General features: G+C 42.1%; 12 non-coding genes across 12 annotated transcripts; 5 read left to right on the top strand and 7 right to left on the bottom strand.

The window, feature by feature from the left end:
- Positions 1–3,496: 3,496 nt before the first annotated feature.
- On the bottom strand, positions 3,497–3,580 carry TRNAL-CAA. Its single transcript has one exon. It is a non-coding gene; the product is annotated as a tRNA-Leu (tRNA).
- Positions 3,581–5,158: 1,578 nt separating this feature from the next.
- TRNAL-CAA lies at positions 5,159–5,242 on the bottom strand. The gene has a single exon. It is a non-coding gene; the product is annotated as a tRNA-Leu (tRNA).
- A 7,465-nt stretch (positions 5,243–12,707) lies between these two features.
- TRNAN-GUU lies at positions 12,708–12,781 on the top strand. Its single transcript has one exon. It is a non-coding gene; the product is annotated as a tRNA-Asn (tRNA).
- Positions 12,782–13,670: 889 nt separating this feature from the next.
- On the top strand, positions 13,671–13,744 carry TRNAN-GUU. Its single transcript has one exon. It is a non-coding gene; the product is annotated as a tRNA-Asn (tRNA).
- Positions 13,745–14,024: 280 nt separating this feature from the next.
- On the bottom strand, positions 14,025–14,108 carry TRNAL-CAA. Its single transcript has one exon. It is a non-coding gene; the product is annotated as a tRNA-Leu (tRNA).
- Positions 14,109–14,630: 522 nt separating this feature from the next.
- On the top strand, positions 14,631–14,704 carry TRNAN-GUU. The gene has a single exon. It is a non-coding gene; the product is annotated as a tRNA-Asn (tRNA).
- Positions 14,705–14,984: 280 nt separating this feature from the next.
- Positions 14,985–15,068, bottom strand: TRNAL-CAA. Its single transcript has one exon. It is a non-coding gene; the product is annotated as a tRNA-Leu (tRNA).
- A 522-nt stretch (positions 15,069–15,590) lies between these two features.
- On the top strand, positions 15,591–15,664 carry TRNAN-GUU. Its single transcript has one exon. It is a non-coding gene; the product is annotated as a tRNA-Asn (tRNA).
- Positions 15,665–15,945: 281 nt separating this feature from the next.
- TRNAL-CAA lies at positions 15,946–16,029 on the bottom strand. The gene has a single exon. It is a non-coding gene; the product is annotated as a tRNA-Leu (tRNA).
- A 785-nt stretch (positions 16,030–16,814) lies between these two features.
- TRNAL-CAA lies at positions 16,815–16,898 on the bottom strand. Its single transcript has one exon. It is a non-coding gene; the product is annotated as a tRNA-Leu (tRNA).
- Positions 16,899–17,418: 520 nt separating this feature from the next.
- Positions 17,419–17,492, top strand: TRNAN-GUU. Its single transcript has one exon. It is a non-coding gene; the product is annotated as a tRNA-Asn (tRNA).
- A 281-nt stretch (positions 17,493–17,773) lies between these two features.
- Positions 17,774–17,857, bottom strand: TRNAL-CAA. Its single transcript has one exon. It is a non-coding gene; the product is annotated as a tRNA-Leu (tRNA).
- Positions 17,858–27,985: the final 10,128 nt, after the last annotated feature.

The raw sequence follows: 27,985 nt of genomic DNA, 5'->3' as shown, positions 1-27,985 counted from the left end.
ATGTAGCATATATTCCCTAATTTGAATTCAAACACTTTAAACTCACTCGTCACACTGTTCTATGGTTTATTCCGATATAAGCTAGCAGATGGACCTAATGGACCTATAGATCATGGGCTCCAACATTTCAAGATTAACCGGTTAAACTCATTAACTTTGTTAACCAACATTCGTTAACAACTAGGACACTCCACTATAGCCTAGTAGTTGCACTCCCCTCACTATAGATATATTTCTGTCCATTTGTATAACCATGATTAGTAAGTTGATCCTTCACAGGTTGTTCGTAACTAGAGCTGGGTCAATTTACCGTTTTACCCATGAAGTTACTTTTTGTTCCTTATGTCCCACTGATCCTCTTATGAATAATTGGTTTGTGGTCCAACCAGTAAACCGAATTCCTCTCAGACCAATGAGAGGGTGGGGCCCCTTGTTCAAGACCTGGAGTGAGTTCTCATAAAACCCAACATTTATGAGAAGTTATGACTATAACAATTTGTTTTTGAAAAAAAAAAACAGCATTTAATATAGCTCGAAATCACGCGATTTCAGGCTAGGCATTTATTTCATATTCAAAACTATTCCCTAAACCCTTTAAATTTCTCTATGCTCAAACCTCCCAACCGGTATTTTGAAAGTGTTGTACTAACCTCCAAAAGGCAAACCCTTGTGGAGGCATGAAAGAATGTCATTGGAATCATTAGTATTCTCACTGGGAAAAAGAGAAGGGAATCGCAAGGATTTTCGATCTGTATTCGGGTGAAGAAGATAAGTTGATGAGCCAGTTATTCGGATTTGGATTCATGTTTCAAACCCACGGCTCCATCCTCAGCCCCCAAGTTCCAAGCTCAATCTGTAGCCCACTCCAATCTACCTAGAAATTACGGCCCAAACACAAAACCATTTGTTTGTTGGGTTTTATGTCCTAAAACTCATAGTTTGTAAATAAAAACATATTCTGTTTTCAATAAAGTTATTATTGATGTTTATTCAGCAAAGATTGTTATTGAATAATGTGAATTTTACGATCATTAATCTAAATCCAATAAACTAAGAACACTCTGGCTATAGTATGATTACTTGAACTATATGTAGAGACATAAGAGTGGATCAAGTTCAAGTATATAGTCAAAATGATGTATACTATAGGGATAAAGCTGAGTACCTTATTCTGAGGATACTATGGATGCGGTCCACTTTTATATATGAGATAAACAATGTGATCACTAAATTGTACATGTGGAGACATGTGAGTGGGGGCATCCTATGCGATGAGTATTGCATAAGATCGGACAATGAAGAAAATCACTCTCACTTTATGATGCCGTTTACTGTTGAGACTGATTTTTTCACTCAATGACGAAGGTAACTCAGCCTTAATCTTGAGCTAACTATGAACTTCTGTTTATTAAGAATTATCCTTAGATTTGCATGGGTAAGAGTTGCTTGAATTCGCCGACTCAATAAGCCTCCCATTTCAAGGGTAAGACTGGGTGAATATCTGGGGACATAGGGTGCAAGATAGAATTCATTTCTACCCGCTTTGAGGGATAGTAGAGAGGTTGTTCCCTTAAGTACTGAGTCTAGGTCTTTAGGGATTCGGTTTGGTGGTTGAACCACAAACCAATTGTTCATTAGAGGATCAGTGGGACTTAACGAACAAGAAGTAACTTTAGGGGTAAAAAACGGTAAATTGACCCAACTCTGGTTACGAACAACTTGTGAAGGATCGACTTACTAATCATGGAGGAGCGAGGGGACACTAATGTCTGCTATTTGAGGAGCTTAGAGGAATACTGGAAAAGGAGTTCAATCAGTCTAACAAATAAGAGGATTAGGAAAGGAAGTTCGAAGTCTAAAGGGGATAAGGCTGAAGGTCATCTTCATCAGCTATGAACCTGGGAGCAAGACATAAAGGCTTTATGATCCTACCGGGGAACGAGCTCACGTGTCACGCAATATTGTCTTTGATGAGAACACCTTATGGTAGTGGAACGACGTGGTCGTGGCAGACCAAAACCCAGAACAATTCACAGTGGAGTACTTCGTCACCGAGCCGGGAGAAGGAGCACAACACCAGGCACTATCACCGCTGCTAACAATTGCACTAGGCACGTCTACACAAACACCGAGCACAACTCTTAATGCGCCCCTTGAACTAGTGGAGTTCGCAACACCACGTACTATGGATTTAACGCTAGATGTCGATCACGATGATGGTCTAACGGCTAGGTAGCGGATTATTGAAGACCTACTAGGAGAAGGTGAACCACTGGGACTGGCGGCACGCGAGCTCGAAGAAAAGGTGTCAAATTGCATGCCATCAGCGCAGATGAACCGAACTCTTTCGCCGAAGTAGAGAACAACCCATGCTGGCTGAAGGCAATGCAGGAAGTGATGACGTCCATCACTGACAATAAGATGTGTTGTTTAGAGGAGCTGGCTGAAGGCAATGCAGGAAGTGATGACGTCCATCACTGACAATAAGATGTGTTGTTTAGAGGATATGCCGTAAGGACACCGAGCCATGGTATTCAAGCTAAAGCATAACGAAGAGGGAGAAGTTTTGAAGCACAAGGCCCGTCTGGTGGTGAACGACTACGTCCAGAAGCAAGGGGTGGACTTCGAAGAGGTGTTCGCCGGTGGAAAGGTTGAAATCTGTTCGCCTGTTGCTGGCGATCGAGGGACATCACTCCTGGAAGGTCCACCACATGAACGTGAAGTCAGCTTCCCTCAACGAAGAGCTGAAGGAGACCGTCTACGTCCGACAACCACCTTGCTTCATCGATAACGACAACTCCGGCAAGGTACTGCACTTGCACAAGGCGCTCTACGGGTTTCGACAAGCACTACGAGCCTGGAACAAGAAGCTCGACAGTACCCTGTTATCGCTCAAGTTCAAGCATTGTGCCTCTAAGCATGGGATGTAGACGCGCGACCAAGGCGAGCAGTGGCTGATCGTGGAAGTGTACGTCGATGATCTCATAATCACTAGAGGCAACATGAAAGTTCTTGGAAGATTAAACAGGGAAATGTGAAAGCCTTCAAAATGAGCGACCTCGGCGCACTCAACTACTACCTTGGCATCGAAGTGCAGCAGAGTACTCGCCAATGGAGGCCTCACTCAAATTGACGAGAACCTTTCCCTGGTAGGGGCATTTAAAAACTGAGGCATGCATTATAATTGTGCTTGGTGCTTCTCCCTTGTACAAATTTTCAATCAACATCGATTTGTGATGGTCTTTGTACGAGAACTAACTAAACAATCATATTTTGAGAACTAACTAAACAATCATATTTTGAGAACTAACTAAACAATCATATTTTGAAACTTTTAAAGTGTAGTGGTGAGTTCACTATTCATATCTACCACGGAATCTACCACGGAACGAGGTCTATTTCTTAGCGTTGAAAAGTTCGACACAAGTCCATAAACGGAGGTAGTAGATATTAACCACTTTGCCACGAGTTTTGCCTAACAATAAACATGGATGGATGTCAGAAGTGGGATTTGAACCCACGCCCTCTTACGAGGACCAGAACTTGAATCTGGCGCCTTAGACCACTCGGCCATCCTGACTACTAATTGTGCATTCATGGATTGGTTTGGGAGGGGAATTTATCATTCCGTATATGGGTGTGTAAACGTCTCCCAAGTAGACGCGTTTTAAAACTGTGAGGCTGACTACGGTATGTAACGGATTAAAATAGATAATATCTACTGGCTGTTGGAGAGAGGAACGAAACAATCCTAATAAGGGTGCGAAAACCTCTCCCTAATAGGCGCGTTTTAAAACTGTGAGGCCCATGGCAATACCTACTGGGCAAGAATGAACAATGTCTGGTAGCAGTGGGCTTGGACTTTTAAAAATGAAATCAGAGCTAGTCACTAGGCGATGTGCCAGTGAGGACGTTTGGCACTCAGAAGGGGTCGATAGTGAGATCCCACATCGACTAGAGAGGTAAAGAAACATTTCTTGCAAGGGTCTGAAAACCTATCCATAGTAGATTCGGTTTAAAACCGTGAGAGATACCGAGACGTAACGAACGAAAGTAGACAATATCAACTAACGATGGTCTTGGATTGTAATAAAATATTGGTTGGAATAGCTCAGTTTGCACCAGGTTGGAGGTTCAAGCCCTCCTTCTAGCGATGTGTGAATCAAGCGTGCATTAATATTTGTGTTTGGTACTTCTCCCTGGTACAAATTTTCAATCAACATCGATTTGGGATGGTCTCATATACGAGAACTGACAAAACAATCATGTTTTGACGCTTTTAATGTTCACAATTGATATCCACCACGGAACGAGTTCCATTTCTTAGCGTTGAAAAGTTAGACACGAGCCCATAACGGTGGTAGTAGATATTATCCACTTTGCCACGAGTTTTGCCTAACCAATAAACATCGATGGAGGTCAGAAGTGGGATTTGAACCCACGCCCTCTTACGAGGACCAGAACTTGGCTGACACGTTTTAAAACTGTTAATATCTACTGGCTGTTGGAGAGAGAAACGAAACAATCCTAATAACGAAACAATCCTAATAAGGGTTCGAAAACCTCTCCCTAATAGGCGCGTTTTAAAACTGTGAGGTCCATGGCAATACCTACTGGCCAAGAATGAACAATGTCTGCTGGCAGTGGGTTTGGAATTTTACAAATGAAATAAGAGCTAGTCACTAGGCGATGTGCTAGTGAGGATGCTTGGCACTCAGAAGGGATCGATACTGAGATCCCACATCGATTAGAGAGGTGAAGAAACATTTCTTGCAAGTGTCTGAAAACCTATCCATAGTAGATACAGTTTAAAACCGTGAGGGAGATACCGAGACGTAACGAATGAAATCAGACAATATCAACTAATGGTGGTCTTGGATTATAGAAAATGATTGGTTGGAATAGCTCAGTTGGTTAGAGCGTGTGGTTGTTAACCATAAAGATAGAGGTTCAAGCCCTCCTTCTAGCGATGTGTGAATGAAGCGTGCCTTATAATTGTGTTTGCTGCTTCTTCTCCCTGGTATAAATTTTCAATCAACATCGATTTGTGATGGTCTCCACGAGAACTAACTAAACAATCATGTATTGACACTTTTTAAAAGCAGTGCTGAGTTCACAATTGATATCCACCACCGAGTTCCAAAATAACATGGATGGATGTCAAAAGTGGGATTTGAACCCATGCCCTCTTGCGAGGACCAAAACTTGAGTCTGGCGCCTTAGACCACTCGACCATCCTGACTACTAATCGTGCATTCCTTGATTGGTTTGGGAGGGGAATTTATCATTCCGTATATGGGTGTGTAAACGTCTCCCAAGTAGACACGTTTTAAAACTGTGAGGCTGACTACGATACGTAACGGATTAAAATAGATAATATCTACTGGCTGTTGGAGAGAGGAACGAAACAATCCTAATAAGGGTGCGAAAACCTCTCCCTAATAGGCGCGTTTTAAAACTGTGAGGCCCATGACAATACCTACTGGGCAAGAATAAACAATGTCTGGTAGCAGTGGGCTTGAACTTTTAAAAATGAAATCAGAGCTAGTCACTAGGCGATGTGCCAGTGAGGACGCTTGGTGTCACGGTCATGCTTGTCCAGGGCATGTTGCCCATGGCCGCATGCCCATGACAAGCCAAACCCTTGTCATGTCTTTGCATTCTAGTGTTTTTCCTTTTGTAATAATAGAGCGTATGACACCTCAAAAATATCATGTCTCGGCCTGCCAGAACTAAAATGGCCCAGAATGTACTATAGGGAGATATGACTAGTCGTCAACTTCTCCCTACCCAAGGTTATATATGCTAAGCCGTTGTTATCTTTCTCTTGCTTGCTTATATAACGTCTCTTTCTAAAATCTCTCTCTCTCCTCGTTTTCTAAAACCTTCTTTTAAAACCGAGGCTAGAGGCTCGACCGTATGTCGCTTGGCCGTAGGCGACGCAAGAACAAATTGGCTTAACTCACTTGCCGCTGGAGAGTGAGTGCCGCACAATCGCTAGTCCGCTGCCTTTGAAAGTGCGATTGTGTCAAGTGGTATCAGAGCTTTGTTAGCTCCGTAACGTCATACAGACCGAGATCATGTCGACGACAAAGTCGACACCCAAAGCACAAGCCGACCGGCTTATGCTAATAGAGGAGGAAATGCTGTTCCTCAAAGAAGTCCCTGACACACTCCGTTTCCTGGAAACACGGGTGACCGAACTGAGTGAGAAAGTCGTCCAAGTCGATGCAATGGGCAACCGCCTGGATGGGTTGCCAATCGCAGAACTGATGTTTCGAGTGACCTCGCTCGAAGAAAGAGTTGCTCCTACGAGCAGCCCAAAACCGTCTGATAGTCCGCATAGCTCTGTCGCACACAAAGAGGGACGTGGCGAAGAGTTCGAAGTACTACAAAACACAATGATGAGTTTGTTCAATTGACTGGCTGATTAATTCAGAACAACAGTCGATGACCTCCAAGAAAGGATGGCCGCCATGAGCACTCGAATTGAAGTTACCATGAAAGCCGTGGAAGGCGTCACGGCTGGACAAACTAGTGCAGGATCCAACAAACTAAGGTTCCTAGACCCTAGAGCCTTCAAAGGGAATCGGGACGCCAAAGAGTTGGAGAACTTCATCTTTGACGTCGAACAGTACTTCAAAGCCACAACCGCTTGTACCGACGACAAGAAGGTGACTGTAGCCGCGATGTATCTCATAGACGATGCCAAACTGTGGTGGCGTACGAAGGTGCAAGACATCGAGGATGGATTGTGCACCATTGACTCATGGGAGGACCTCAAGAGAGAGTTGAGGGAACAATTCCTCCCCAAAAACGCAGGGCATATAGGAATGGAGAAAATAGTAGCCCTGAAACACACTGGAAACATACGAGACTACGTCAGACAGTTCTCAACCCTGATGCTGGATATCAGGGGAACAGCAGAGAAGGACAAGGTGTTCTTCTTTATAAATGGTCTACAGCCATGAGCCAAAACAAAGATACATGAGAACAGGGTCCAAACCCTAGCTGCCGCAATGGCCTGTGCCGAGAGACTCGTTGACTGTGGGAACGAAGCAGGATCCCAAAGAAGAGCGACACCAGCCCCAACAAATGGGGGCAAACCATACAGAACACCAGGCCATCGAAATGGAAGCCCCAACAGACCGAGTGGATGGACGGATAGACCTCCTCAAAACAATCAAGCGGGGACATCTCGAGGGCCTTACCATCAAAAGAACCACCCGACGACGCCTTTGCAATGCATACTGTGTAAAGGCCCCCACAAGGTATCCTACTGTTCTCATCGGGCCTCTCTCACTACTCTCCAAGTGTCCATTCAAGAGAGCAATGAGGCAAGGGTCGAGACTTTGCTAGACAAGAAGGAAGATCGCGACAACCCCCGAATGGGCGCAGTCAAATTCTTGTCAGCCCTCCAACGGAAAGTCGAACCGAAGGAGATAATAGAGAAAGGGCTCATGTTCGTAGATGCCACAATAAACTCTCAACCGAGCAAGAGCACTCTGATAGACTCTGGAGCAACCCACAACTTCATTGCCGATAAAGAAGCCAGAAGATTGGGACTCACCATAGGAAAAGACCCGGGGAAAATGAAAGTTGTCAACTCCGAGGCCTTGCCTATTGTGGGAGTTTCTAAAGGAGTCCCCTTCAAAATAGGGGATTGGACTGGAGAGCTAGACCTTGTCATGGTTCGCATGGACGACTTCGACGTGGTACTTGGGATGGAGTTCCTCCTAGAACACAAGGTCATCCCAATGCCATTGGCAAAATGCTTGGTGATCACCGACCGTAACCCCATAGTAATACCTGCAAGCATCAAGCAACCAAGTATCTTTGAATGATCTCGGCCATACAGCTGAAAAGGGAACTCGCACGAGAGGAACCTACATTCATGGTCATACCACTGATAGAAGAAGCAACCACCGAAGAGACTGTCCTAGAGGAAATCAAGGAAGTACTAGACAGCTATACCGACATAATGCCAGAGAGTCTACAACAAACACTACCACCTCGTCGAGGCATTGACCACGAAATCGAACTCCTCCCCGGGGTTAAGCAGCCAGCGAAGAACGCATACCGGATGGCTTCGCCCGAGCTAGCCGAATTAAGGAAACAACTGGACGAGTTGCTGAAGGCGGGATTCATTCGCCCGACAAAGGCACCTTATGGAGCCCCCGTACTGTTCCAGAAGAAGAAGAATGGGACGTTACGTCTGTGCATAGACTATAGAGCCTTAAACAAGGTGACGGTACGCAACAAATATCCTCTGCCGATAATATCCGACTTGTTCGACAAACTTCACGGGGCCAAGTACTTCACGAAGTTGGACTTACGATCAGGATATTATCAAGTACGTATTGCCGAAGGGGACGAACCCAAGACGACGTGCGTAACAAGATATGGGGCCTTTGAATTCCTAGTAATGCCCTTTGACTTGACAAACGCCCCAGCTACGTTCTGCACGTTGATGAACCAGGTTTTCTACGAATACCTGGATCAGTTCGTCATAGTATACCTCGACGACATTGTTGTTTACAGCACAACCCTCGAGGAACACAAAGTGCACTTAAAGCTAGTGTTTGACAAGCTCCGGCAGAACCAGCTGTATGTGAAGAAGGAGAAATGTGCATTCGCACAAACATGCATCAACTTCCTTGGACATGTCGTCAGATGTGGACAAATTAGTATGGATAGCGACAAGATAAAAGCTATCCAAGAATGGAAGGTTCCTACTTCCGTATCTGAGTTGCGGTCCTTCTTAGGACTAGCCAACTACTATAGGCGGTTCGTCGAAGGGTTTTCACGACGAGCCGCCCCATTGACAGAGCTGTTGAAGAAAGACCACCCTTGGTCGTGGTCGAATGATTGTCAAATGGCCTTTGAAAATCTGAAAACAACCATGACGAGGGGTCCTGTCCTCGGGTTGGTAGACGTCACAAAGCCATTTGAAGTAGAAACCGATGCTTCCGACTTTGCTCTAGGTGGGGTCCTTATTCAAGAAGGCCACCCCATCGCTTATGAAAGTCGAAAGCTCAACGATGCCGAGCGAAGATACACTGTCTCCGAGAAAGAAATGCTGGCTGTAGTCCATTGCCTTTGAGTCTGGAGACAGTATCTCTTAGGATCACAATTCGTAGTGAAGACGGATAACAGCGCCACTTGCCACTTCTTTGATCAACCAAAATTAACAGCAAAACAAGCCCGGTGGCAGGAGTCGTTGGCCGAATTCGACTTCAAGTTCGAACACAAAGCAGGAAAGAGTAATCAAGCAGCCGACGCGCTGAGTCGGAAGGGCGAACATGCGGCCCTGTGCATGTTAGCCCATATTCATTCAAGTAAGATCGATGGATCGATACGCGACATCATCAAGGAACATTTACACAAAGACCCATCGGCCAAAGCTGTTGTCGAACTAGCTAAGGCTGGAAAGACACGACAGTTTTGGGTTGAGGGGGACCTCCTGATAACCAAAGGAAACAGATTGTACGTCCCAAGAACGGGGGAACTGAGGAAGAAGCTCATTCAGAAATGTCATGATACCTTATGGGCCGGACACCCTGGGTGGCAAAGAACATACGCCCTAATAAAGAAGGGGTACTTTTGGCCAAATATGCGAGACGACATCATGCAATACACCAAGACGTGCCTCATCTGCCAACAGGATAAGGTCGAGAAAGCCAAAGTCTTTGGACTCTTGGAACCTCTACCCGTGCCAACAAGACCCTGGGAAAGTGTATCTCTGGACTTCATAACACACCGCCCAAAAGTCGGGGAATATGACGCCATCTTGGTTATTGTAGACCGGTTCTCAAAATATGCGACATTCATCCCCACTCCCAAATTATGCTCGGCGGAACTCACAGCCCAACTATTTTTCAAACACGTTGTAAAGCTATCGGGCATTCCATCGAGCATCATCAGTGATAGGGATGGTAGATTCATTGGGACATTCTGGACTGATTTATTCGCTTTCTTGGGAACAACCTTAAACATCTCCTCGAGTTATCACCCTCAAACCGATGCACAGATAGAACGGTTCAATTGCTTGCTCGAAGAATACTTACGTCACTTCGTCGATGCTCGCCAAAAGAACTGGATACAATTGTTAGATGTCGCCCAATTTTGCTTCAATTGTCAAACAAGCTCGTCTACAGGGAAGAGTCCCTTCGAAATTGTAAGTGGACGACAACCGGCCTTACCCCATATTATTGATTATCCTTATGCAGGAAAAAACCCTCAAGCTCACAACTTTACAAGAGAATGGAAGCAGACGACAGATATAGCCCGGGCATATTTAGAGAAGGCTTCCAAGCATATGAAGAAATGGGCGGACAAGAAGCGTCGCCCCCTTCAATTCCGTGCAGGAGATCAAGTCCTTATCAAGCTGAGACCAGAACAGATCAGATTTCGTAGCCGAAAGGACCAAAGACTAGTTCGTAAATATGAAGGCCCGGTTGAAGTCCTTAAAAAGATCGGGGCTACCTCCTACCGAGTTGCACTACCCACATGGATGAAAATCCACCCCGTCATTCATGTGAGCAACTTGAAGCCCTATCACCCTGATCCAGACGACGACCAACGAAATGCAACCACAAGACTGAACATCGATCTGCAGCAAAAAGAAACAAAGGAAGTGGAAGAGATCCTAGTCGACAGGGTTAGGAAGATAGGAAGACCTGTACGGACGATTCGTGAATTCCTTATCAAATGGAAGAATCTCCCTACAGAGGAAACAAGCTGGGAACGCGCCGAAGATCTGAACTCCGCCGCCACCCACATCGCAAGGTATGAAAGTAGTCGGTTGACAGGGACGTCAACCAATTAGGTGGGGGAGGATGTCACGGTCATGCTTGTCCAGGGCATGTTGCCCATGGCCGCATGCCCATGACAAGCCAAGCCCTTATCATGTCTTTGCATTCTAGTGATTTTCCTTTTGTAATTCTAGAGCGTATGACACCTCAAAAATATCATGTCTAGGCTTGCTAAAACTAAAATGGCCCAGAATGTACTATAGGGGGATATGACTAGTCGTCAACTTCTCCCTACCCAAGGTTATATATGCTAAGCCGTTGTTATCTTTCTCTTGCTTGCTTATATAACGTCTCTTTCTAAAATCTCTCTTTCTAAAATCTCTCTCTCTCCTCGTTTTCTAAAACCTTCTTTTAAAACCGAGGCTAGTGGCTCGACCGTACGTCGCTTGGCCGTAGGCGACGCAAGAACAAATTGGCTTAACTCACTTGCCGCTGGAGGGTGAGTGCCGCACAATCGCTAGTCCGCTGCCTTCGAAAGTGCGATTGTGTCACTTGGCACTCAGAAGGGGTCGATAGTGAGATCCCACATCGACTAGAGAGGTAAAGAAACATTTCTTACAAGGGTCTGAAAACCTATCCATAGTAGATTCAGTTTAAAACCGTGAGAGATACTGAGGCGTAACGAACGAAAGCAGACAATATCAACTAACGGTGGTCTTGGATTGTAACAAAATATTGGCTGGAATAGCTCAGTTTGCACCAGGTTGGAGGTTCAAGCCCACCTTCTAGCGATGTGTGAATGAAGCGTGCCTTATAATTGTGTTTGGTACTTCTCCCTGGTACAAATTTTCAATCAACATCGATTTGGGATGGTCTCATATACGAGAACTGACAAAACAATCATGTTTTGACGCTTTTAATGTTCACAATCGAAAACCTCTCCCTAATAGGCGCGTTTTAAAACTGTGAGGCTCATTGATATACCTACTGGGCAAGAATGAACGATGTCTGCTGGCAGTGGGTTTGGAATTTTACAAATGAAATAAGAGCTACCCACTAGGCGATGTGCCAGCGAGGACGCTTGGCACTCAGAAGGGATCGATAGTGAGATCCCACATCGATTAAAGAGGTGAAGAAACATTTCTTGCAAGGGTCTGAAAACCTATCCATAGTAGATTCAGTTTAAAACCGTTAGGGAGATACTGAGACGTAACGAACGAAAGCAGACAATATCAACTAATGGTGGTCTTGGATTGTAGCAAATGATTGGCTGGAATAGCTCAGTTGGTTAGAGCAACCACAAGGTGGGAGGTTCTCAAGCCCTCCTAGCGATGTGTGAATGAAGCAAGCCTTATAATTGTGTTTGGTTCTTCTCTTCCCTGGTAGAAATTTTCAATCAACATCGATTTGTGATGGTCTCGTGTACGAGAACTAACTAAACAATCATGTTTTGAAACTTTTAAAAAGCAGTGCTGAGTTCACAATTGATATCCACCATGAAACCAGTTCCATTTACTAGCGTTGAAAATTTCTACACAATTCAATTCCATAACGGTTGTTAGTAGATATTATCCACTTTGGAATGAGTTTTGCCTACCAATAAACATGAACTCAGAGCTAGTCACTAGGCGATGTGCCAGTGAGGACTCTTGGCACTCACAAGGGGTCGATAGTGAGATCCCACATCGATTAGAGAAGTGAAGTAACATTTCTTGCAAGGGTCTGATAACCTATCCATACTAGATTCAGTTTAAAACTGTGAGGGAGATACCGAGACGTAACGAACGAAAGAAGACAATATCAAGTAACGGTGGTCTTACCGAGACGTAACGAACGAAAGAAGACAATATCAAGTAACGGTGGTCTTGGATTGTAGCAAATGATTGGCTGGAATAGCTTAGTTGGTTAGAGCGTGTGGCTGTTAACCACAAGGTCAAAGGTTCAAAATGATTGGCTGGAATAGCTTAGTTGGTTAGAGCGTGTGGCTGTTAACCACAAGGTCAAAGGTTCAAGCACTCCTTCTAGCGATGTGTGAATGAAGTGAGCGTGTGGCTGTTAACCACAAGGTCAAAGGTTCAAGCACTCCTTCTAGCGATGTGTGAATGAAGTATGCCTTATAATTGTGTTTGGTGCTTCTTCCTCCCTGGTAGAAATTTTCAATCAACACCTATTTGTGAAGGTCTCGTGTACGAGAGCTAACTAAACAATCATGTTTTGACACTTTTAAAAAGCAGTGCTGAGTTCACAATTGATATCCACCACGGAACTGTTAGTAGATATTATCCACTTTGGCACGAGTTTTGCCTAACAATAAACATGGATGGATGTCAGAAGTGGGATTTGAACCCATGCCCTCTTACAAGGACCAGAACTTAACTACTCGGCCATCCTGACTACTAATTGTGCATTCCTGGATTGGTTTGGGAGGGGAATTTATCATTCCGTATATGGGTGTGTAAACGTCAACCAAGTAGACGCGTTTAAAAACTATGAGGCTGACGACGATACGTAACGGATTAAAAAAGATAATATCTATTGGTTGTTGGAGAGAGGAACGAAACAATCCTAATAAGGATGCGAAAACCTCTCCCTAATAGGCGCGTTTTAAAACTGTGAGGCTCATTGATATACCTACTGGGCAAGGATGAACAATGTCTGCTGGCAGTGGGCTTAGACTTTTAGAAATGAAATCAGAGCTAGTCACTAGGCGATGTGCCAGTGAGGACGCTTTGCACTCAGAAGGGATCGATAGTGAGACCCCACATCGATTAGAGAGGTGAAGAAACATTTCTTGCAAGGGTCTGAAAACTTATCCATAGTAGATTCGGTTTAAAACCGTTAGGGAGATACCGAGACGTAACGAACGAAAGCAGACAATATCAACTAACGGTGGTCTTGGATTGTAGCGAATGATTGGCTGGAATAGCTCAGTTCGTTAGAGCGTGTGGCTGTTAACCACAAGGTTGGAGGTTCAAGCCCTCCTTTTAGCGATGTGTGAATGAAGCATGCCTTATAATTGTGTTTGGTTCTTCTCTTCCCTGGTAGAAATTTTCAATCAACATCGATTTGTGATGGTCTCGTGTACGAGAACTAACTAAACTATCATGTTTTGACACTTTTAAAAAGCAGTGCTGAGTTCACAATTGATATCCACACCACAGAACGAGTTCCATTTCTTAGCGTTGAAAATTTCGACACAATCCCATAACGGTTGTTAGTAGATATTATCCACTTAGGCACGAGTTTTGCCTAACAATAAACATGGATGGATGTCAGAAGTGGGATTTGAACCCATGCCCTCTTACAAGGACCAGAACTTGAGTCTGGCGCCTTAAACCACTCGGCCATCCTGACTACTAATTGTGCATTCCTGGATTGGTTTGGGAGGGGAATTTATCATTCCGTATATGGGTGTGTAAACGTCAACCAAGTAGACGCGTTTAAAAACTGTGAGGCTGACGACGATACGTAACGGATTAAAATAGATAATATCTATTGGCTGTTGGAGAGAGGAACGAAACAATCCTAATAAGGATGCGAAAACCTCTCCCTAATAGGCGCGTTTTAAAACTGTGAGGCTCATTGATATACCTACTGGGCAAGGATGAACAATGTCTGCTGGCAGTGGGCTTAGACTTTTAGAAATGAAATCAGAGCTAGTCACTAGGCGATGTGCCAGTGAGGACGCTTTGCACTCAGAAGGGATCGATAGTGAGACCCCACATCGATTAGAGAGGTGAAGAAACATTTCTTGCAAGGGTCTGAAAACTTATCCATAGTAGATTCAGTTTAAAACCGTTAGGGAGATACCGAGACGTAACGAACGAAAGCAGACAATATCAACTAACGGTGGTCTTGGATTGTAGCGAATGATTGGCTGGAATAGCTCAGTTCGTTAGAGCGTGTGGCTGTTAACCACAAGGTTGGAGGTTCAAGCCCTCCTTTTAGCGATGTGTGAATGAAGCATGCCTTATAATTGTGTTTGGTTCTTCTCTTTCCCGGTAGAAATTTTCAATCAACATCGATTTGTGATGGTCTCGTGTACGAGAACTAACTAAACTATCATGTTTTGACACTTTTAAAAAGCAGTGCTGAGTTCACAATTGATATCCACACCACAGAACGAGTTCCATTTCTTAGCGTTGAAAATTTCGACACAATCCCATAACGGTTGTTAGTAGATATTATCCACTTAGGCACGAGTTTTGCCTAACAATAAACATGGATGGATGTCAGAAGTGGGATTTGAACCCACGCCCTCTTACGAGGACCAGAACTTGAGTCTGGCGCCTTAGACCACTCGGCCATCCTGACCACTAATTGTGCATTCCTGGATTGGTTTGGGAGGGGAATTTATCATTCCGTATATGGGTGTGTAAACGTCTCCCAAGTAGACGCGTTTAAAAACTGTGAGAATGACGACGATAGGTAACGGATTAAAATAGATAATATCTACTGGATGTTGGAGAGAGGAACGAAACAATCCTAATAAGGGTGCGAAAACCTCTCCCTAATAGGCGCGTTTTAAAATTGTGAGGCTCATGGCAATACCTACTGGGCAAGGATGAACAATGTATGCTGGCAGTGGGCTTGGACTTTTACAAATGAACACAGAGCTAGTCACTAGGCGATGTGCCAGTGAGGACGCTTGGCACTCAGAAAGGGTCGATAGTGAGATCCCACATCGATTAGAGAGGTGAAGAAATATTTCTTACAAGTGTCTGAAAACCTATCCATAGTAGATACAGTTTAAAACCGTGAGGGAGATACCGAGACGTAAAGAACGAAATCAGATAATATCAACAAATGGTGGTCTTGGATTGTAGCAAATGATTGGTTGGAATAGCTCAGTTGGTTAGAGCGTGTGGCTGTTAACCACAAGGGCGGAGGTTCAAGCCCTTCTCTTAGCGATGTTGTGAATGAAGCATGCCTTATAATTGTGTTTGGTGCTTCTCCTCCCTAGTAGAAATTTTCAATCAACATCGATTTGTGATGGTCTCGTGAACGAGAACTAACTAAACTATCATGTTTTGACACTTTTAAAAAGCAGTGCTGAGTTCACAATTGATATCCACCACACAGAACGAGTTCCATTTCTTAGCGTTGAAAATTTCGACACAATCCCATAACGGTTGTTAGTAGATATTATCCACTTAGGCACGAGTTTTGCCTAACAATAAACATGGATGGATGTCAGAAGTGGGATTTGAACCCACACCCTCTTACGAGGACCAGAACTTGAGTCTGGCGCCTTAGACCACTCGGCCATCCTGACCACTAATTGTGCATTCCTGGATTGGTTTGGGAGGGGAATTTATCATTCCGTATATGGGTGTGTAAACGTCTCCCAAGTAGACGCGTTTAAAAACTGTGAGAATGACGACGATAGGTAACGGATTAAAATAGATAATATCTACTGGATGTTGGAGAGAGGAACGAAACAATCCTAATAAGGGTGCGAAAACCTCTCCCTAATAGGCGCGTTTTAAAATTGTGAGGCTCATGGCAATACCTACTGGGCAAGGATGAACAATGTATGCTGGCAGTGGGCTTGGACTTTTACAAATGAACACAGAGCTAGTCACTAGGCGATGTGCCAGTGAGGACGCTTGGCACTCAGAAAGGGTCGATAGTGAGATGCCACATCGATTAGAGAGGTGAAGAAATATTTCTTACAAGTGTCTGAAAACCTATCCATAGTAGATACAGTTTAAAACCGTGAGGGAGATACCGAGACGTAAAGAACAAAATCAGACAATATCAACAAATGGTGGTCTTGGATTGTAGCAAATGATTGGTTGGAATAGCTTAGTTGGTTAGAGCGTGTGGCTGTTAACTAAACTAAACAATCAACATCGATTTGTGATGGTCTCATGAACGAGAACTAACTAAACAATCATGTTTTGACACTTTTAAAATGAAATGCTGAGTTCAATTGATATCCACCACGGAACGAGTTCCATTTCTTAGCGTTGTAAATTTCAACACAATCCCATAACGGTTGTTAGTAGATATTATCCACTTTGGCACGAGTTTTGCCTAACAATAAACATGGATGGATGTCAGAAGTGGGATTTGAACCCACGCCCTCTTACGAGGACCAGAACTTGAGTCTGGCGCCTTAGACCACTCGGCCATCCTGACCACTAATTGTGCATTCCTGGATTGGTTTGGGAGGGGAATTTATCATTCAGTATATGGGTGTAAACGTCTCCCAAGTAGACGCGTTTAAAAACTGTGAGGCTGACGACGATACGTAACGAATTAAAATAGATAATATCTACTGGATGTTGGAGAGAGGAACGAAACAATCCTAATAAGGGTGCGAAAACCTCTCCCTAATAGGCGCGTTTTAAAACTGTGAGGCTCATGGCAATACCTACTGGGCAAGGATGAACAATGTATGCTGGCAGTGGGCTTGGACTTTTACAAATGAACACAGAGCTAGTCACTAGGCGATGTGCCAGTGAGAACGCTTGGCACTCAGAAAGGGTCGATAGTGAGATCCCACATCGATTAGAGAGGTGAAGAAATATTTCTTACAAGTGTCTGAAAACCTATCCATAGTAGATACAGTTTAAAACCGTGAGGGAGATACCGAGACGTAAAGAACGAAATCAGATAATATCAACTAATGGTGGTCTTGGATTGTAGCAAATGATTGGTTGGAATAGCTCAGTTGGTTAGAGCGTGTGGCTGTTAACCACAAGGTTGGAGGTTCAAGCCCTTCTCTTAGCGATGTTGTGAATGAAGCCATGCCTTATAATTGTGTTTGGTGCTTCTCCTCCCTAGTAGAAATTTTCAATCAACATCGATTTTGTGATGGTCTCGTGAACGAGAACTAACTAAACAATAATGTTTTGACACTTTTAAAATGAAATGCTGAGTTCAATTGATATCCACCACGGAACGAGTAACATTTCTTAGCGTTGAAAATTTCAACACAATCCCATAACGGTTGTTAGTAGATATTATCCACTTTGGCACGAGTTTTGCCTAATAATAAACATGAATGGATATGTCAGAAGTGGGATTTGAACCCACGCCCTCTTACGTGGACCAGAACTTGAGTCTAGCGCCTTAGACCACTCGACCATCCTGACTACTAATTGTGCATTCCTTGATTGTTTTGGGAGGGGAATTTATCATTCCGTATACGGGTGTGTAAACGTCTCCCAAGTAGACGCGTTTTAAAATTGTGAGGCTGACGACGATACGTAACGGATTAAAATAGATAATATCTACTTGCTGTTGGAGAGAGGAACGAAACAATCCTAATAAGGGTGCGAAAACTTCTCCCTAATAGGCGCGTTTTAAAACTGTGAGACTCATGGCAATACCTCCTAGGCAAGAATGAACAATGTCTGTTAGCAGTGGGCTTGGACTTTTACAAATGAAATCAGAGCTAGTTACTAGGCGATGTGCCAGTGAGGACTCTTGGCATTCAGAAGTAGTTGATAGTGAGATCCCAGATCATGAACAATAACTGCTAGCAGTGGGCTTGGACTTTTACAAATGAAATCAGAGCTAGTTACTTTGCACAACAAATGAAATCAGAGCTAGTTACTTGGCACAACAAATGAAATCAGAGCTAGTTACTAGGCGACGTGCCAGTGAGGACTCTTGGCATTCAGAAGGAGTTGATAGTGAGATCCCAGATCGATTAGAGAGAATGACGATGCGTAACGGATTAAAAAAGATAATATCTATTGGTTGTTGGAGAGAGGAACGATGCGTAACGGATTAAAGTAGATAATATCTATTGGCTGTTGGAGAGAGGAACGAAACAATCCTAATAATGGTGCAAAAACCTCTCCCTAATAGGCGCGTTTTAAAATTGTGAGACTCATGGCAATACCTACTGAGCAAGAATGAACAATGTCTGCTAGCAGTGGGCTTGGACTTTTACAAATGAAATCAGAGCTAGTCACTAGGCGATGTGCTAGTGAGGACTCTTGGCATTCAGAAGGAGTTGATAGTGAGATCCCAGATCGATTAGAGAGAACGACGATGCGTAACGGATTAAAGTAGATAATATCTATTGGCTGTTGGAGAGAGGAACGAAACAATCCTAATAATGGTGCGAAAACCTCTCCCTAATATGTACGTTTTAAAACTGTGAGACTCATGACAATACGTACTAGGCAAGAATTAACAATGTCTACTAGCAGTGGGCTTGGACTTTAGCAGTGGGCTTGGACTTTTACAAATGAAATCATAGCTAGTCACTATGCGATGTGCCAGCGAGGACTTTTGGCATCAGAAGGTGTTGATAGTGAGATCCCAGATCGATTAGAGAGGTGAAGAAACATAGGCGATGTGCCAGTGAGGACTTTTGGCATTCAGAAGGGGTTGATAGTGAGATCCCAGATCCATTAGAGAGGTGAAGAAACGTTTCTTGCAAGGGTCTGAAAACCTATCCATAGTAGATTCGGTTTAAAACTGTGAGGTTGATAACGAAGTTAAAATATCATCACTAGCCCAATAGGGTTAAGCCCAACCATTGAGTGACTATATTTCTGTTAAGAAAATAATTGATTTTAGGAATAAATTTAGGAAAATGATTTAGGTATTTTAGGAAAATGTTGAGAAATTTTTGGAATAGATTTACTATATTTAGTACCCCTCCACCGACCCTAAATTTCCACATACTCAGAGTCTCTACTAAAGTTTCATGCTTATAACTCTTATATGAGTCATGGTTGTGTTTAAATACGAAATACTTAAATTTAGAAAAAATAAAAACAAATACAAAATAATTTAAAACAATGAAATGCAAATTCTAACTTAAACTAGAAATTTAAATGAGTCTACTCTATGCACGTGTCACAGTCTCTACTCGTGATACCGCCATCCTCCATACAAGTGCGCCTTGTCTTCACCTGGAAAATGATGTGGCACACGGCCTGAGTATTTCAAAGAATACTCAGTAAGTGGCCGCACTATAGGGGGCCATGCAAATGCAAACACATGCAATCATGATTTAAGGACATATCTCTAATCATCTTAAGGGGTGCCTCGACAAATTGGATGTGTAGTACTTCCCTACACACAATTCACACGTGTGAGTGTGAATCTTCAGGGTGCTCGCACACCTTTTGTCCCTCTAGTCAAGCTAATCCGTAGCGACGTCCAGAGGTCAGCGAAACTCCATAGTGTCATGCACCTCATGAACACCCTCATCTGTGTGCATTTGTGCTCGTGCACATTCGCACTCATCATCATACTGTGCGCATCCGCACTCATCATCTCTAAAGGAAGTAGCCCTATGCTTATGATTATACAATATGCATGAGGTCCCTCTAAATCCATCATAATGTCTCTTCTGACACAACCTTCTAGTCTCATCTCTTTGTTAATCTAGGTAATACATACTCATGGATATTTATATTAATATCATTTTCATGCTCTTAGAGTTGTGTCCTATGTCGATCTAATGACATGATGCAATATGGCACTCATCATCATATAACATGCTCAATATGGAAAACATCATCATATTAAGGTAAAACATCATGCAATCATCATACTCATCATATTAAGGTAAAACATCATGCAATCATCATACTCATCATATTTCCATAAAGTGCATCAAGCATATCAAATACGTCATTCATCGAAATATATATATACTATGCACATCATCAAACATCATAACTCATACATTATCATACACTCGTACATCATCATATACTAGTATACGACATCATACATCGTCATAACTCATACATCATCACATACTATCATATGACATCGTCCGACACAGTTCATACATCATCATAATTTATACAATTTTTAGCCTATCCTATAGTAAGTTCACTTACCTGATTAGCTTAGGCGAGTGTTATCAATTTATCCTTAATGAAAGTTCGATTTTGTCCTTTGTATTCAAGTCAACCTATATGAATCCATGATATCAATTTCCCGTTCAACTTTCTAACTCTTACAATGGTTCATGTGCTAGACTTCATGCGAGCATTAAAGACTTTGTATGAGTAAAGTCTTGGAACGGTTATAACATCCATCTATATAATATATATATATATAACTCTATTTTTATTAAGATTTCATTTTCTAGTATTACCATCTTAAGAATTTGATGTTATTATTTGAAGTGACAGTATTTCGTGCTTTCTTGCCATTTGATATTTAATTTGACCTTTCATTTTCTATATGTACTCTCCTTATCTTTTAATATTTGTTGCCTTATGATATTTCTGATCTTTCATTTTTTTGTTGCCGTCTAATATTTATGATCTTTCATTTTCTTATTGATATTTAATCTGATCTTCCATTTTCTTTGTGTGTACATGTACCTCCCTTTATCTTTTAATTTGTGTTCAGAAATATTTTCTCTTACTTCCAAATCTTTCACATTTATTATTAGCCAATTTTTAATCAGTTCTTTACTCTTAATTTTTTTTTGTTTTATTTTGTTGTTAATAGTATTATGTATTTTCCTTTTTTTTTTTCTTTTGATTTTGTTAGGCCTTTCTCCTGCCTATTTTTATTCTCTATATTCTAATGGATTCTTCTTCCCCAAATCTTTCATGTTTCTATATTTTTGTTTTCTTGTTTCAATTTTGGATTCTCTGTATTTTTCTTCCTTGTATTCTAATGGATCTTTCTTTCCGAATCTTTACTGTTTCTTTATTATTATTATTATTTTATTCTTGATTTACATTCATAGATAGTATTAGTTTCTAATTTAATCATCATTTAGCTAATGATTTACCATAATTCATACAAAATTATTGACCTAAATAATTGTGAAGTCAAGATTTTAGATATAATTGGTTGTGATTTCCTAGAATGAAATTTAGGATAAACTAAAAGGAATGATTTAATGTGTACCATTACAACCACACCCCTCTTCAGTAAATCTACGCCTACCGGTGAAGGCCATTTTCATTTTCTACGGGTGAAGGCCATTTTCGTTTTTCTCAAATCTGACGTTTTTTTTCATTCTGTTTTATTTTTTTTTTCTTTTCCAAGAATAACAACATCTCTCTCATGGAAATTTACCATTTTTTTTTTGTTTTTTTAGAATTGTTTGACAATTGGAGGAGGTGTTGAGACAGTTGTGGAAGAAGTTTGGTTGTATTAGTGGAGAGATGGTATTATTTACGATTTTATTATTATTTATTCTATTCTATTCTATTTTGTACCGTTGTTCGAACCATACTTAGTTCATAAATCCCAAGCAATACAAAGTAGTAGTCTATAGAGTGTTTTGTAAATCTCTTCTCGATTGATCTTAATAAAGTGTGCGAGTGTTTCCTATAGAGAGTTGTGTTCAACAATCTGGTATCAGAGCCAAGTTAGTGTGGGTTATCTGATCGCTTGGAATTCTTAGTATGCATTGTGGTTGCAACTCTGCCTGATCTTCCACATTAGAAACAATTTCTTGAGATTAGTAGTGAGTGAGTTTATTTTGTGTCGTGAGTAGTCTGTGACTCTACAAGTCTTGTGTCGAAAGAGCTTGTTTAGTATTACTGAGGTATAGCCAACACGATGGGTGATTTCCAAATCATTGGAGGATAAAAAAACTCAACAACAACAACTACAACACGTGGGCAACTTGCATGATGTCCTATTTACAAGGACATGATCTTTAGGAGATCGTTGGCGGGTGTGAAACTATGCCGCTAGAGGATGATTCTAACGGTGCCTTGCGCAAATGGAGAATCAAAGCAGGCAGACGACCACAATCAGAGAAGAGATGTTAGAGCATATTTGGGATGACAAGACACCAAAAGAAGTATGGGACACGATTGTGATGTTGTTCTCAAAGAAGAACGATACGAGGCTACAACTTCTGGAGAATGAGTTGTTGTCAATTTCACAACGTGACATGACGATTGCTCAGTACTTCCACAAGGTCAAGTCGATCTATCGGGAAATTACTGAACTGGACCCGAAGTCTGCCATTGTAGAATCTTGAATGAAGAGGATTATAATCCACAGATTGCGACCAGAATAGAGAAGCTTTATTATTGTTGTACAAGGATGATCCACTTAACCATCACTTGTAGAGTTTAAAAATTTTTTAGCCAGCCAAGAAGCCATAGCTAAACAAATAGGAGGCATCCCATTGAAGGGTGAAGAAGAAGCACTCTACACAAGTGAAAATTTGAGCAATAATAGGTCGTCTACCAAACGTGGATACAATGGTGACAAAAGAAGAAGTCACTGAGGAACTGTACAACCAGGGAGAGCTTAGAAGAATGATAACAATAACTCTCATGGGAAGAGATTTAGAGGCATTCGCTACAATTGCTGGAAGAAGGGCCACATGTCTAGAGATTGTTGGTCTAAGAAAAAATCTATCGAAAGCAATGTGGCATCCTCCAACAGGGAGATGGAGGAGGAATGGGATGTAGAGGTATTGTATGCCATAGAAGAAGATGAGCTAGCACTCATGGCGATGATGGGAGACCATATCGATTATGAGAATGATTGGATCATTGATTCAGGATACCCTAACCACATAATTGACAATCAAAGTGGTGCAATGGAAGAGGGGTGTCCCTCAGAGAAGGAAGTATTACCAGGCCTTGAGCAAATTGAAGAAATTCTTCTGACAGGAGAGAAAACTGAAGAGATTCTTCCACAAAAGATGGTGGAACAAACGGTACACATTTGCTAAAGTGTTGATGTGCCTAAAGATTCAAGTGATGCTAGTGTTGGTGAACAAGAAGTGACTCAACCAAGCGAACCTAGTGAAAAACAAAGGGCACCTCAACAACTAAGACAATTAGAAATAATCCAAAAGCCATGTCTAGAGTATGCCAACACAACTATTGTAAAAGACGAAGTTAATAAGCCAGAGATATATAAGGATGTGTCACAAAACTCGGTTTGGCAAAAAGTGATGGAGGAAGAAATTATAGCCCTGGAGCAAAATCAAACTTGGGAATTAGTGTCAAGATCAAGAGATGTTAAATCTATCTTTTGCAAGTGGATTTACAAAATAAGTATACCCCGGATGGATCAATCGTGAGATACAAAACTCAGACTGTAGATCAAAGGTTCTCTCAACAATATGGACTAGACTATGATGAAACATTTAGTCCAGTGGCAAAGATCATTATTGTACAAGTTCCTTCAGTACTTGCGGTAAATAAAGATTGAAAATTTTGGCAAATGGATATGAAGAATATTTTCTTGCATAGAGAGTTGGACCAGGAGATCTACATGAACCAAACAAATGGATTCGAAAAGGAAGTTGGAGTCCTTAGTCAGTATCTGTGAAGTCTAAAGAAGCCTCATTTGAATGCGGCTCGATGGACCTTGAGATATGTCAATCGATATCACGATACTCGAAGATCAAGCACCAGGTATGTGTTCAAGCTCAGTTCGACAACAATTTATTGGTGTAACAAAAGACAACCAACTGTATCATTGTCAACTAGAGAAGCAGAGTACAGAGCAGCGGCGGGAGCAGCTCAAAAATGTACATGGCTGAAACTTCTGATGAAAGATTGGCACCAGAAAGTTGACTATTCGATACCACTTCAATGCAACAACCAATCTGTGATTTGTCTAGTAGAAAATTCGATGTTTCATGGCAAAACAAAGCATGTGGAAGTAGTAGACTTGTCTACAAAAGAGCTGAATACTTGCCCATATGAGAGCTTTCGCTGTGGTGCAGCGAATGAGAACTAGTACTGACGGGAGTGTTAAAATATCATCATTAGCCTAATAGGGTTAAGCCCAACCATTGCATGAGTGACTATATTTATGTTAAGAAAATGATTTAGGATTTTAGGAATAAATTTAGGAAAATGATTTAGGAATTTTAAGAATAAATTTAGGAAAATGATTTAGGAATTTTAGGAATAAATTTAGGAAAATGATTTAGGGGAAAAAGTTGAAAATTTTAGAAATAGATTGACTAAATACCCTCCACCCTATTTAGTTCATGGTCCCAAGAAACACAAAGTAAATACCCTCCACTTTACTTAGTTCATTGGTCCCAAGAAACACAAAGTAAATACCCTCCACCCTACTTAGTTGTGTTAAAGTGTGAGAGTTCCCACAGAGAGTTGGTGTTCAACAAATGATACATAAGGAACGAAAGTAGACAATATCAACCAACGGTTGGTCTCATGGTCCCAAGAAACACAAAGTAAATACCCTCCACTTTACTTAGTTCATTGGTCCCAAGAAACACAAAGTAAATACCCTCCACCCTACTTAGTTGTGTTAAAGTGTGAGAGTTCCCACAAAGAGATGTGTTCAACAAATGATACATAAGGAACGAAAGTAGACAATATCAACCAACGGTTGGTCATAATAAAGTGTGCGAGAAGGAAAGTAGACAATATTAACTAATACTAGTCTTGGATTATAAGAGATGATTGGTTGGAATAGCTTAGTTGGTTAGAGTTTGTTGGAATAGCTTAGTTGGTTAGAATTTGTTGGAATAGCTTAGTTGGTTAGAGTTTGTGCTGTTAACCACAATGTTGGAGGTTCAAGCCCTCTTTCTAGTGATGAGAATGAAGCATACCTTATAATTGTGTCTGGTGCTTCTCTCTAGTACAAATTTTCAATCAACGTTGGTTTGTGATGGTCTCGTGACGAGAACTAACTCAACCTTGTTTTGACACTTGGAATCTACTAAGTTCTTATCATTTGTTAAGCTTTCGACCCTAAGTAAATATTATCTACTTTGGCTCGCTTTTTGCCTAACAATAATATGAGATGTCAAAAGTGGGATTTTAACCCACACCATCTTACAAGGACCAGAACTTACCATGCGTTCCAAGATTAGTTTGAGAGGGAATTTGGCATTCCGTATATGGGTGTGTAAACGTCTCCCTAGTAGACGTGTTTTAATACTGTGAGGCTGATGACGATACGTAACGGATTAAAATAGATAATATCTACTAGCTGTTGGAGAGAGGAACGAAACAATCCTAATAAGGGTGCTAAAACCTCTTCCCTATAGGCGCGTTTCAAAACTGTGAGGCTGATGACAATACCTAATGGGCAAAAATGGACAATGTCTGTTAGCATTACGCTTGGACTTTTACAAATGATATCAAAGCTAGTCACTAGACGATGTGTCAGTGAGGACACTTGACCATTAGAAGGGGTCGATAGTGAGATCCCACATTGATTAAAGAGGTGAAGAAACATTTCTTATAAGGGTCTGAAAACCTCTCCCTAGTAGATACGGTTTAAAACCGTGAGGGAGATAATGAGACGTAACGAATGAAAGTAGACAATATCAACTAATGGTGATCTTGGATTGTAACAAATGATTGGCTGGAATAACTCAGTTGGGGTTGGTGCTTCTCCCTAAATTTTTCAATCAACTTTGCTTTGCTTTGCTTTGTGTTAAAGTGTGAGAGTTCCCACAGAGAGTTGGTGTTCAAGAAATGATACATAAGGAACGAAAGTAGACAATATCAACCAACGGTTGGTCTCATGGTCCCAAGAAACACAAAGTAAATACCCTCCACCCTACTTAGTTGTGTTAAAGTGTGAGAGTTCCCACAAAGAGATGTGTTCAACAAATGATACATAAGGAACGAAAGTAGACAATATCAACCAACGGTTGGTCATAATAAAGTGTGCGAGAAGGAAAGTAGACAATATTAACTAATACTAGTCTTGGATTATAAGACATGATTGGTTGGAATAGCTTAGTTGGTTAGAGTTTGTTGGAATAGCTTAGTTGGTTAGAATTTGTTGGAATAGCTTAGTTGGTTAGAGTTTGTGGCTGTTAACCACAATGTTGGAGGTTCAAGCCCTCTTTCTAGTGATGAGAATGAGCACTCGAATTGAAGTTACCATGAAAGCCGTGGAAGGCGTCACGGCTGGACAAACTAGTGCAGGATCCAACAAACTAAGGTTCCCAGACCCTAGAGCCTTCAAAGGGAATCGGGACGCCAAAGAGTTGGAGAACTTCATCTTTGACGTCGAACAGTACTTCAAAGCCACAACGGCTTGTACTGACGACAAGAAGGTGACTGTAGCCGCGATGTATCTCATAGACGACGCCAAACTGTGGTGGCGTACGAAGGTGAAAGACATCGAGGATGGATTGTGCACCATTGACTCATGGGAGGACCTCAAGAGAGAGTAAATAATAGCCCTGAAACACACTGGAAACATACGGGACTAAGTCAGACAGTTCTCAACCCTGATGCTTGATATCAGGGGTACAGGAGAGAAGGACAAGGAGATAATAGAGAAAGGGCTCATGTTCGTAGATGCCACAATAAACTCTCAACCGAGCAAGAGCACTCTGATAGACTCTGGAGCAACCCACACCTTCATTGCCGATCAAGAAGCCAGAAGATTGGGACTCACCATAGGAAAAGACCCGGGGAAAATGAAAGCTGTCAACTCCGAGGCCTTGCCTATTGTGGGAGTTTCCAAAGGAGTCCCCTTCAAAATAGGGGATTGGACTGGAGAGCTAGACCTTGTCGTGGTTCGCATGGACGACTTCGACGTGGTACTTGGGATGGAGTTCCTCCTAGAACACAAGGTCATCCCAATGCCATTGGCAAAATGCTTGGTGATCACTGGCCATAACCCCACAGTAATACCTGCAAGCATCAAGCAACCAAGTATCTTTGAATGATCTCGGCCATACAGCTGAAAAGGGGACTCGCACGAGAGGAACCTACATTCATGGCCATACCATTGATAGAAGAAGCAACCACCGAAGAGACTGTCCTAGAGGAAATCAAGGAAGTACTAGACAGCTATACCGACATAATGCCAGAGAGTCTACCACAAACACTACCACCTCGTCGAGGCATTGACCACGAAATCGAACTCCTCCCCGGGGTTAAGCCGCCAGCGAAGAACGCATACTGGATGACTCCGCCCGAGCTAGCCGAATTGAGGAAACAACTGGACGAGTTGCTGAAGGCGGGATTCATTCGCCCGACAAAGGCACCTTATGGAGCCCCCGTACTGTTCCAAAAGAAGAAGGATGGGACGTTGCGTCTGTGCATAGACTATAGAGCCTTTAACAAGGTGACGGTACGCAACAAATATCATCTGCCGATAATATCCGACTTGTTCGACCTACTTCACGGGGCCAAGTACTTCATGAAGTTTGACTTACAATCAGGATATTATCAAGTACGTATTGCCGAAGGGGACGAACCCAAGACGACATGCGTAACAAGATATAAGGCCTTTGAATTCCTAGTAATGCCCTTTGACTTGACAAACGCCCCAGCTACGTTCTGCACGTTGATGAACCA

This window comes from Cucurbita moschata, unplaced genomic scaffold (genome assembly GCF_002738365.1).
Source record: "Cucurbita moschata cultivar Rifu unplaced genomic scaffold, Cmos_1.0 Cmo_Scf00095, whole genome shotgun sequence".
NCBI classification, from domain to species: Eukaryota; Viridiplantae; Streptophyta; class Magnoliopsida; order Cucurbitales; family Cucurbitaceae; genus Cucurbita; species Cucurbita moschata.
Note: the sequence above shows the minus strand (reverse complement) of the source record. Positions and strands in the feature narration are given on the sequence as shown.